The sequence below is a fragment of the Hypanus sabinus genome, chromosome 8, assembly GCF_030144855.1.
Source record: "Hypanus sabinus isolate sHypSab1 chromosome 8, sHypSab1.hap1, whole genome shotgun sequence".
Taxonomy (NCBI): Eukaryota; Metazoa; Chordata; class Chondrichthyes; order Myliobatiformes; family Dasyatidae; genus Hypanus; species Hypanus sabinus.
The window spans coordinates 13,343,902-13,356,386 of record NC_082713.1 but is presented as its reverse complement, the minus strand read 5'-3'; the positions used below and the strand labels follow the sequence as shown (position 1 = coordinate 13,356,386).

General features: G+C 39.9%; 1 protein-coding gene across 4 annotated transcripts in view; it reads right to left on the bottom strand.

Moving 5' to 3' along the window:
* zgc:66433 (uncharacterized protein LOC321250 homolog) overlaps window positions 1–12,485 on the bottom strand; it is a 138,352-nt gene that overhangs the window by 72,252 nt on the left and 53,615 nt on the right. The gene's annotated exons all lie outside the window — the stretch shown is intronic.

The window sequence follows — 12,485 nt, the reverse complement described above, 5'->3', positions numbered from 1 at the left end:
TCCTGAATCGCTGAGTGTGTGCTGTCAGGCTTCTGTACCTCCTACCTGATGGTAACAGTGAGAAAAGGGCATGCCCTGGGTGCTGGAGGTCCTTAATAATGGACGCTGCCTTTCTGAGACACCGCTCCCTGAAGATGTCCTGGGTACTCTGTAGACAAGTACCCAAGATGGAGCCGACTAAATTTACAACCCTCTGCAGCTTCTTCCAGTCCTGTGAAGTAGCCCCTTCGTACTAGACAGAGATACATCCTTTCAGAATGCTCTCCACGATACATCTATAAAGTTTTGGAGTGTACTTGTTGACAAACCAAATATCTTCAAACTCCTAATAAAGTATAGCTGATGTGTTGCCTTCTTTATAACTGCATTGATATGTTGAGACCAGGTTAGATCCTCAGAGATCTTGACACCCAGGAACTTGAAACTGCTCACTCTCTCCACTTCTGATCCCTCTATGAGGATTGGTATGTGTTCCTTTGTCTTACCCTTCCTGAAGTCCACAATCAGCTCTTTCGTCTTACTGACGTTGAGTGCTAGATTGTTGCTGCAGCACCACTCCACTAGTTGGCATATCTCACTCCTGTATGCCCTCTGATCACCACCTGAGACTCTACCAACAATGATTGTATCATCAGCAAATTTAGATGGCATTTGAGCCATGCCTCGCCACACAGTCATGTGTATACAGAGTAGAGCAGTGGGCTAAGCACACACACCTGAGGTGCACTAGCGTTGATCGTCATCGAGGAGGATATGTTATCACCAATCTGCACAGATTGTGGTCTTCCGGTTAGGAAGTTGAGGATCCAACTGTAGAGGGAGATACAGAGGCCCAGGTTCTGCAACTTCTCAATCAGGATTGTAGGAATGATGGTATTAAATGCTGAGCTATAGTCAATGAACAACATAGGTGTTTGAGTTGTCCAGGTGGTCTAAAGCTGCATGTGGAGCCATTGAGATTGCATCTGTTATTGAGCTATTGTGGCGATAGGCAAATTGCAATGGGCCCAGGTCCTTGCTGAGGCAGGAGTTCAGTCTAGTCATGAACAACCTCTCAAAGCATTTCATCACTGTAGATGTGAGCGCTACTGGGTGATAGTCATTAAGGCAGCTCACATTATTCTTCTTTGGCACTGGTATAATTGTTGCCTTTTTGAAGCAAGTGGGAACTTCTGCCCATAGCAGTAAGAGGTTGAAAATGTCCTTGAATACTCCCGCTAGTTGGTTGGCACAGGTTTTCAGAGCCTTACCGGGGACTCCATTGGGACCTTTTGCCCCGTGAGGGTTCACTCTCTTTAAAGACAGCTCAACATCGGCCCCTGAGACAGAGATCACAGGGTCATCAGGTGCAGCAGGGATCTTCACAGTTGTAGTCGTATTCTCCCTTTGAAAGCGGGTATAGAAGGCAATGAGCTCATCTGGTAGTGAAACATCGCTGCCATTCATACTACTGTGCTTCATTTTGTAGGAAGTAATGTCTTCCAAGCCCTGCCAGAATTATTGTGCATCTGACATTGCTTCAACCTCATTTGAAATTATCTCTTCACTTGCATTTGTACCATATCCCTTTAAATCCCTCCTTCTCATGTAACGTCTTTCCAATGTTATTATTGTACTTACCTTACTCACCTTCTCTGGCAGCTCATTCCACATACAGTATTCACCTCCCTCTGAAGGAAAAAGTCACATCTCTGGTCCCTTTTAGATCTTTTCTCTCTCAATTAAAACCTCTGTCCTTCAGTTTTTGGTGCCTCTTCCTGGAAGAAGACAGTATGCAGCCACCCTGTCTATATCCCTCAAACGTACCGGTTGGTAGGTTAATCAGTCACATGGGTGTAACTAGTGGCATGGGCTCATTGGACCTGAAATGCCTGTTAATCTGCCAGATCTCTAAATAAATAAATAAATAATAAAGTGAGGGGAAAAAAAACACAAAATGCTGGCAGAACTCAGCAGGCCAGACAGCCTCTATGGGAAGAGGTAGTGACGATGTTTCGGGCTGAAGCCCTTCTATAAAGTGATTCTTTCCTATAATGGGGCAACCACTACAAGTTCAGTGTCACCAACAACTTGTACACTGCAGTATAATATTTCAACTCCTGCACTCAGCTACGGGGGAAAACTGCCACAACTATTCCAACCCCAAATATGGGAAATTTAAGTTAGCTCAGTGCCGGAATTATTACAATTCTTGTACGTCAATATCTCAAGCACAATTGAATTATGACAGCTTTCAAATAAAATAGAAGAGTGCAGGCTCCCTGTTTATACTACAGGCACAGGGTGGCACAGAGCACTCAAGTCTTTAAGCCCTTTCCAGGGATCGTCACACTGTCTAAGAGTAGGCTTTCCAAACAGGGTAAGGATTATGGTAAAATCCTCATGAATACTCAGCCAGCATGATTTTAAACTTCATCTGATCAATCATATTTACCAGTAGTGCTGATCAGTTGCCTTATGTATTCAAAGTTCACAGTGAATTTATTATCAAAGTGCATATATGTCACAAAACACAGCACTGAGATTTATTTTTTGTGGGCATTCACAGTAAATACAAGAAACTCAATAGAGTCAATGAAAACCTCCCCAACAGAATGGACAAACAGCCAATGTAAAAGACAGTAAATTGTTCAAATAGAAAAAATAAAAGAGAAAAAGGAATAATAATAATAATAAAAGCAATAAATATCAAAATCATGAGATGAAGATTCATTGAAAGTGATCAATGAATCACTTGGGCAGGCACTGGGTTTGTTTTTTTTTTAATTTTTAGTTTATCTTTATTAAATGAGCAATTTAGTTACATGAAAACGCAATCAAATTCTGAATAAATTTATAAGCCCCTTAAAGTGCAACTGAATTGAAATTGGTGATAATTACATATGTAAATACAACATGTTATGTTTTTTTTCCAAATTTACCACCAGCCTGTCACTGAGCAGGGTATCCCACAAAGGACTAGGATTTATTAATTGCCTACACTATTTTAAAAAAGCAAATTCTGCATTTTCCTAGCAATATGAATGAAAGCTGTAAACTTAGCACGCCTAATGTGTATTATTGTGAAGGAGTTTTATTAGCAAAAACATATTTAAAAAATATATTTTCAGCTGAGCTTTGAGTGTGATTTTTCAGTTTATCAGTTAAAATATATCTTCAACTGGGCTTTGAGTGTGATTATATAAATTATATAAAACAGTTCCATCCCAATAAGTGTAACAAAGTAAATTTAATTATATTTGGAAATTAAAGTACAACGCATAAAGTTCAAAGTAATTTATTATCGAAGTACTTATCTGTCACGAATACAACCCTGTGATTAATTACCTTGTGGGCAAACTCAATCAATTTACGAAGACCACACAAACTAGGGTGTTCAGCCAGAATACGGAGGCCAACAAAATGTGAAAATACAAAAAGAAATATAAATAAATAAATAAACAAAAAGTCTTGAGAAAGTGAGATGAAGAGCCCCTGAAAGTGAGTCAATTGGTTGCGGGAACATTTCAATGATGGGGCAAGTGAAGTTGAGTGAAGTTATCCCCTTTGGTACAAGAGCCTGATGGTTGTGAGGTAGTAACTGTTCCTGAGCATGGTGGTGTGAGTCCTGAGGCTCCTGTATGTTCTTCCTGATGGCAGTAGAATGTCCCAAGTGGTGAGGGTCAATGATGACGGATGCTGCTTTCCAGTGACAGCGCTTCATGTAGATGTGCTCAGTGGTGGGAAGGGCTTTCCCCGTGATGGACTAGTCGTAATCAGAGAGACATGGCCCAGAAGCAGCCCCTTCAGTCCACAAGTTTTTGGGATGTGGGAGGAAACTGGAGCAACCAGGGGAAGCTCATGTGGTCACTGAGAGAAGGTTAAGAAACATTTCAATAAATGCTTGGAGGTGTGTTGGGTCCTTTTCAAAGGTACTTCAACCTCCTGTAAGTAACACACAAAACTCAGCATCTCGGGCAGCATTTATGGGGGGGAATAAACAGTCAATGTTTTGGGTCAAGTCACTTCATCAAGAGTCACAGATCACTGCAGCACAGAAACAGGCTCTTTGGCCCATCAAATCTGAGCCAAACTGTTATTCTGCCTGGTCCAAGTATATGGGATTAATGAGGAATTAAGGGAAATGTGTATTTAATAGGAGCCGAGTCTTGCCCTGAAATGTTACAATTCAGTCCTGTCCATAGATGCTGCTTAAGCTGCTGAGTGCCCTCAGTACTGTGTGTACATTGTTCTAGAAATCAGCATCTGTAGTCTCCTTTGTGTTTCCTTTATGACCTCCCCAGAACTGGATCATTCTATGTCTGCACCTCAGCCATCCATTTGTTGTCCAGCACATTCTGATATCTGAAATTTTGTTTTATCATTTATAATAAACAAAATGGGAAGAAAAGAATTAAAAGCCCCTTAAAAACTTCATACAGTTCAAAAGTTAATTTATCAGCAAAATAGATACAGTAGATGACACCAGGTATACTCAATAAATCAAATGACCATGATAGAATCAATGAAAGACTGCACCTGATAGAGCTGTCTTTCAGGCCAGTTTTCCCTCAAGATATAGAATTTACATATTTCAAATGCTGAAGGTGCATTATCTGTATGAACACACAAAGCAATGGAAGCAATCTAATATGCAAAAATGGAAGCAATCAGAAGAGAGATGAGGTGTAATTTCTGTAGATAGAAGGTGGCGAATCTGTGAAATTCATTGCCACAGATGGCTGCTTAGGACAAGTCACTGGATGTATTTAAATCGGAAATTGATAGGTTCTTGATTAGTTACGGTGTCACAGTCTATGTGGTTGACAGGGAAAGTAAATCAGCCATGATCAAATGGCAGGGCAGACTCAAGGGGTCAAATGATCGAATCCTCCTTCTATGTCTTGTGGTTAATTAGTGTATCAGAATCAGAAGCAGGTTTATTATCACCGGCATGTGACGTGAAATTTGTTAGGTTAGCAGCAGCAGTTCAATGCAATACATAATCTGGCAGAGACAGAAAAAAAAAGTAATAATAAATAAAACATAATAATAAATAAAAAAGTAAATTATGTATTTTGAATAGGTTATTTAAAATGTGCAAAAACAGAAATACTGTATAGTAAAAGAGTGAGGTAGTGTCCAAAGCTTCAAAGTCCATTTAGGAATCGGATTGCAGAAGGAAAGAAGCTGTTCCTGAACTGCTGAGAGTGTGCCTTCAGGTTTCTGTATCTCCTACCTGATGGTAACAGTGAGAAAGGGGCATGCCCTGGGTGCTGGAGGTCCTTAATAATTGGCGCTGCCTTTCTGAGACCACGCTCCCTAAAGATGTCCTGGGTACTTTGTAGGCTATTGCCCAAGATGGAGCTGACTAGATTTATAACCTTCTGCAGCTTCTTTCAGTCTTGTGCAGTAGCTCCTCCATACCAGACAGTGATGCAGAAGGGCAGAAGATGTGGGAAGGAGTAGGTGTCATGATTTAACCTGGTGGTTGCCAAGAAACGAACCCTTCATTCTGATGAATGTATGAAAGCAAGATGAATTATTCCAGAACACAAGAGATTCTGCAGATGCTGGAAATCCAGAGTAGCACACACAAAATGCTGGAGGAACTCAGCAGTTCAGGTAGCATCTATGGAGAGGAATAAACAGTTGACATTTTGGGCCAAAACCCTGCAATGAGTTCTAATGAAGGGTTTTGGCTTGAAATGTTGACTGTTTATTCCTTTCCATTAACGCAGCCTGACGTGCTGAGTTCCACTGGAATTTTGTGTGACTTATCCCGGTGTCCATCTTCAAGATGTAAAGCCAAAGAAATAGACATATAGATGCATTCTTGAGAAAATTATCAATTAACCTTAAATTCTTAGCTAACATTCACTGTGTTTATCTGAACAAGGTCTCTCCATGGAGGGAAAAAGGCAAAGTCAAGTCGCTATCTCAAATCCATATCAGTGTTCATCAATGAGATAAAAACATCTGGTCTGCAGTGGGCAGACCAGAAGCTCAACAATGGTATCTGTAGCTCTTATGCTCGGTTCAAAATTCAAAGCAAATTTAAAAAGTCACCATATACTACCGAGATTCATTTTCTTGTGGCATTTGCAGTAGATACAAAGAAACATAAAAGAATCAATGAATAACCACACACAATAAATGCAAACAAACAATATGCAAAAGACTACAAGCTGTGCAAATACAAAAATAAAGAAACTAATAATAGTAATAATAATAATGGTTAATAGAAGCTCTGAATATCTATAAACTACACCCAATACTTGTGAAATTCCTATGACATTGCACTGGAGTAATATAATCACCCCTTCCAAAAAAAAGCAAAAAACCCCCACCATTCTCAAAATAAACAGAGGTATTTTCCAGTGTGACTCTCTGAGCACATTGTGCTTTTGTCTAGCTTTAAACTCACTCTTTAGTTTATTGGATCAGATGAAAACAGGGATCAAATCAGAGATACACAAACAAATTACTCCTTGATATACCTCCTATACATGGACGATTTGAAATTGAATGCTCCTTTAAATTAAAGCTAAAACAATAAATTCAAATAGTAGAACTATTTTCTAAAGATATAAAAACTCTGGACTAGATAAGTGCAGAATGTTAGAAAAAAGAAAAGTGCTAGTAGAACAGTGCAGACGGATACATTACAACAAGTGGATGAATTTAATACATATAAGTATCTGGGATATGAACAAGGAAGAAAATAGATCATAGTGTGATAAAGGGAAAACGTTTGACAGAATTTACTTCAAGGCTTAAGACTATCTGCCAAATAGAGCTCAATGGTTAAAATATAAGAAATGCAACACTCGCTAGTCCCATATTAACATTGTCTTTTGGCATAATATCTTGGTCTGAAACCGATCTGGAAAATTCACAAAGAAAAATAAGAACTGAAATGACAAATTTCAGAAAACATTATGTACATTCAAATGTACTTAGATTAACATTACCTAAGACAGAAGGGGGGAAAGGAATAACAAACATAAAACATTTACACACAGTCATATAAAACTACTAAGGATATCTGAATCAGATATACTTTTATCAATAAAAACAGGATGCAGCATTCCATGCAAGCATATGCAATTTTCATTTAAAAAAACGTACCATTAAACTTAAAAGAAAGCACAACCCAGAAAAATGAAGAAATTATCACTACAGAAGAAAAAGTTACCCAGTGGGGAAGCATGAATCCACATGGAAGACATCCTCACGATCTGAGTAGACTAGAGGTTGACAAGGAAGTGTTGAACATCTGCTCAGAGTTGTAGAACTCTTCCCAGAAACAGAGGGGGGTTCCTTGTGGCAATGCAGGACCAGGTGGTTCACACAAAAAAATGATCAAAAATACATAATAAAATGCCAACAATGTCAGACAACAATTGCAGAAAATATGAAGAGGAACCAGAAACAATCCAACACTTTTCAGGATCCTGCAACAGTTTAACTTCATCTGATTACTTTCACACGCATAATCTAGTAACAAACTTCATTCATTAAAATCATGCTTTAAAATTCAAACTTATAAAAGTTTGAATACCCTACTATAATGTAAGCCTGATCCAGTTTTAGAGTCGGAGTCATACAAATTATATTGCGAATTATCTACTATTACAGATAGGACAATCTACAACAGGAGTTCCCAGCCTAGGGTCTATGGACCCTTTGCTAATAGCATTGGTCCATGGCATAAAAAAGTTTGCGAACCCCTTGATTTTTAATAACCATCTGGATATAATATTACAGACTAACAAGCAAGAACAACTTACTTAATGGACATAGCCATTCCAAACACACATAACATACAGAAATAAGTGAAAATCACTAGAAATTTGCTGAACTAAAAGAGGAAATTTTAAGACTTTGGAACATGAACATACTACACAGCAGTAGGTATGCAATCTCCAGAAAGCCACAATATTAAACACCACTAGATTAGTCTGAAAGTTCACAGTAATTGAGAAACAAGTGTGCTTGGCTAAGTCTGTACCTCAGGTTTACCAGCTTCAGTTGAGAAAAATAAAAATACAACAATAATAATAATAATAATAAATTATTAACAAGTATAGAGAACATGAGCTGTAGAGTCTTTAAGAGTGAGGCCATGGATTGTGGAATCAAGAGTGTTGTGGTAAGTGAAGTTACCTGCTCACAAATACAGAATCCATTTTTACTATGAATCATCTCACATGTGGCCAGCAAACATTAATGACAATATTTAAGGCATCAACTAAATATTGAATTCCTCCAAGAGGACCACACCTTGTTGTGGTTTAGAGGCTTTCATATCTCAAAGACCCAGAGAGCTATGTTGACTGGAGTCAGGACTTTATACTTTGGCTCTTGGTAGGGTCACCCATGCCAAACAGGTCAAAGGGTAGAGTCCAGACTAAGAATGGTCCACTGGTCTTCCAGGTTTGGGGGTTCAGCTAACAACATTGATTGGTAAAACAAAATTGTTACAGAAACAGCAATGAAGAATCCTTCTACATCTGAGTTTGAAGGTATTCCTGAGTCACCACAATAGACTTACATGACTGACAGTAGAGAAAACCATGAGGAAGTTATTGACATTATTAAGGAAGCCTTGAATAATGCTAGAGATGGAGGACCTTCATTGCTGCCCTAAACACCAGTAATGTAACAAGCAGTAAGTAAGTACACAGTTCCTAACTTCACAACCGGCCCTATTGATAGTGTTCACAGTGAACTTTCTCCACTCACTGTTGAATGCATTTCTGATAAATTTCTATGACTTCATTCTTTTTACTTCAGTGGGATTGGTTGTAGATGAGATACTTTGCAAGTTAAAGATTAAATCTGAAAGATTATCTTTACCTGTGTCTCATTTATTATTAAGCTTCAATGCTTCCTCCCTACATCATCATTAACCAGACTGTGGAGACCATTCTGACTGGCTACATCACCATCTGGTATGGAGAAGGCACTGCACAGGATCATAAAGAACTGCAGAAAGTTGTAAACTCAGCCATCTCCATCTTGGACACTGGCCTCCCCTGCATCTAGGACACATTCAAAAGATGATGCTTCAAAAAGGCAGCATCCATCATTAAGGATCTCATCACACAGAACTTGTCCTCTTCTCATTATTACCATCAATGAGGAGGAACAGGAGACTGAAGATGCACTCAATGTTTCAGGAACAGCTTTTTCTCCTCTGCCATCAGATTTCTGAATGGCCAATCAACCCATGGACACCACTTCACTGTTTTTTGTTCTTTTTTCACTACTTACTTAATTTTCACACACACATATATGTAAAACTGTAATTTATAATTTTATTATATTGTATTGCAAAGTACTGCTGCTACAAAACAAATTTTATAACATACTATATGTCAGTGATATTAAATCAGATTCTGATTCAGACTAAACACTGTATAAACCTAACAGAATCTTTATTCTGAAATTCTGCTCATATCAAACCAGCAGGAAAGTTCCAGGAAGAGAACACCAGCTGTTCAGTGCTGGTGGCAAGAAATGTTTGTTCATTGAAAACTAATTAGTAGAAAGATGGTAATTCAAGCAGTTATGTGCCTGACTCCCAACAGGCAGGTCATGTGCTCTGCTCCAGGGTCAGTCTGCTGTCAGTTGGAGATGCTCTGTGTTCTTGGGTTGACTTTGGGAATCTCCTTGTCCCAATAAGAAAACAAGTCTAAACCACCCAACAGAAAGTCATCTGGCCACCAGACAAACTGAAATGAACAAGATTGTATTGAAGTTCTGGTGAGGAATTTTAATAGTCTAAAGAACTGTCTGGAGTTCAGTCTCTCTCTTCAGGGTCAAGCGGGGAGGGGTAGTGAAACTAATGATGTTCTTTCAGGAGTCTGCTTTTACTCAAAGCCTTTTAATGAAATTTTTTTATTAACGATTAGCATGTAAACTATAGTTCTGATCTTGTTTTTGTTTCCTGGCTATCTGGAGAAGAATAATCTCAAAGTTGTATACTGATAACATACTTTGATAATTGAATGTTTGAACGTTTTGTTCTATGATTTTCTCAAAGGTTTTCTTGAAATAAATACAACATCTGTACTGACTCACATGAGCCCCTGGACTGTGATCATTCAAAATGGAGAAGAGGCATCGGGAAGGCAATGACTCTCCAAATCTTGACAAGGGGAGGATGTATAGACCAAGCGAAAAGTTGGCCAAAGATGCTTAGGATTTATTTTACATGATGTCCACCCACTGATTAACTACCTCCTGCCCCACATGTAGCAAGGTCTGCAGCTCCCACATTAATGTTGTCAACCTCCTGACAGAAATGTTATAAAGTCATGGGATTCATAGACAGAGAAGGCAGCTGGTATCTTTTCCCCAGGGTCATGATGTCTAAAACTAGAGGGTATATACCTAAGGTGAGGGGGGTAAGTTCAAAAGAGATTTGTGAGGGCAAGTTTTGTTTTACACAGAGTGGTAAGTGCTTAGAATGTGCAGCCAGGGGTGGTAATGGAGGCAGATACAATAGAGGCATTTAAGCGGATCTTAAATAGGCATGAGAATATGCGGGCAGCGGAGGGAGAGGAACACTTGCAGGCAGAATGAATTAGGTATCATCAGCTAAATTATCTATTTAGTGATTTATTGAGATATAGCACAGACTCGGCCCTTCCAGCACCTTGAGGTGTGCAGCCCCAGCAACCCTAGCCTAATCACAGGACCAATTACAATGATCAATTAACCTACCAACTGGTGGGTCTTTGGATTGTGGGAGGAAACTGGAGCAACCCAAGGAAACCCACATGATTATGGGAAGAATGGATAAACTCCTTACAGGCAGTGCAGGGAATTGAACCCCAGGTTGTTGATACTGTAAAGCATTGTGCTAACCACTATGTTACTGTGCCACCCCGGTTCGGCATACTTTATTGACTGCAATGTGCTTTATGGTAAATTAGATTATTATTGTCACATGGACCAAGGGACAGTGAAATCTTGGTATTGCATGCTATCCATACTGATTATTTCATTACAACAGTGCATTGAGGCAGCACAAGGGAACACAAACCTAGAAAATGCAGAGCAGATAAACGATAAGGTGCAAGGTCCTAACAAGATACATTGTGGGGTCAAGAATCCATTTTATGATACTTGGGAACCCAGTCAGTAGCCTTACAACAGCTGGGTAGAAGCTGTCCTTGAGTGTGGTGATATGTGCTTTCGGGTTTTTGGTATCTTCTGCCTGAGGGGAAAGGAGAGAAATCTGAGGTGGGTGGGGTCTTTGATTATGTTGGCCACTGTACTGAGGCACCTCTAAGAGGACACCAAACTTGTCACTGGGTTTGAAGGCTTGCATGCCCCAATGATCTGGAGAGCTATGTCGGAGAACTTCCAAAGTTGCCTTAACCACCAGTGGCGTACTGGGCAGTAAGTAGTAAGTAGGTGTACTGGGGCAGCAAGAAATATAAGTAGAATCCATGGTGAACTGAGGCTAGAAATACATAGTCAGAAAGTGAACAGAAACAGGATCATGGGCCCATCTAGTCCATGCCTAGTCCCATCTACCTGCACTTGGACCATAGCCCTCCTTACCCCTCCCATCCATGTACCTATCCAACTCTCTATCAGAAACATAAAGAATAAAGACCATGAATGCATGAGAGGGATAATAAATCATCCATGATCGAATGCAGGAACAGACTCGACGGGCCGAATGGCCTAACTCTGTTCCGCTCTAAATGACACTTTGAGAGGGGAAATTCCAGAAACATTCAGGATAACCAGTGAGATCGGGAGACGCAGAAACCGTTGACTTGAGTTTCAATTGTGATCTTTTGGCGTCGTTAGCTGGGTGGTATCTGGGCATCTCTCACCCTTCGCAACCAGCACGCAGTCCGCGCCTTCACACGCTCCTTCTCCTCCAGGATGCTTGATAACCCTGGGTCAGTAGTCGGCTTGTAAAGTCATCACTTCCTGAGAGAGCAACTCTTAATTGTCCCAGTGAATCGATAACTGAGGGCCAAGCTTTCTCGTTTTAAAATCCTCCTAATTAATAATAAACAGGATTCTTGGCTTTTGCATTCTATCTGAGCAGGCAGATTATCGTCTCTGCAGGGCTAGTTGTTCTTATTAAAATTAATGTTATCTCTCCCGCCACACAAAAAAAAATATGCAGCGAAAACTTCCTTGAGTGAATAATTATCCTGTAAAAATTCGCTGTTCACTAGGAGAACGCTTCGCTTTATTATAGTAGTCAGTGAGACGGGCTGTAGGACAAGCGGCGCCTCGAAAGTGATCCATGTTCCACATCCAAGTCAGTGTCCATTATGAGTTACTGATTTAAACTTCAGAAAGTGTGAGACCAGCGGGAGGCCGGTGATAAAGGATTCCCAGTGAGCGGGACACTCGTTGTTAACGTCTGAATATTATGGCCGCAAGTTTCAAGCAACGCCGACTCTTCCCATCGCCTTCCCGGTACAGCAGAAGCAAAAATAAACTCAAATTTCACTGTCATGACC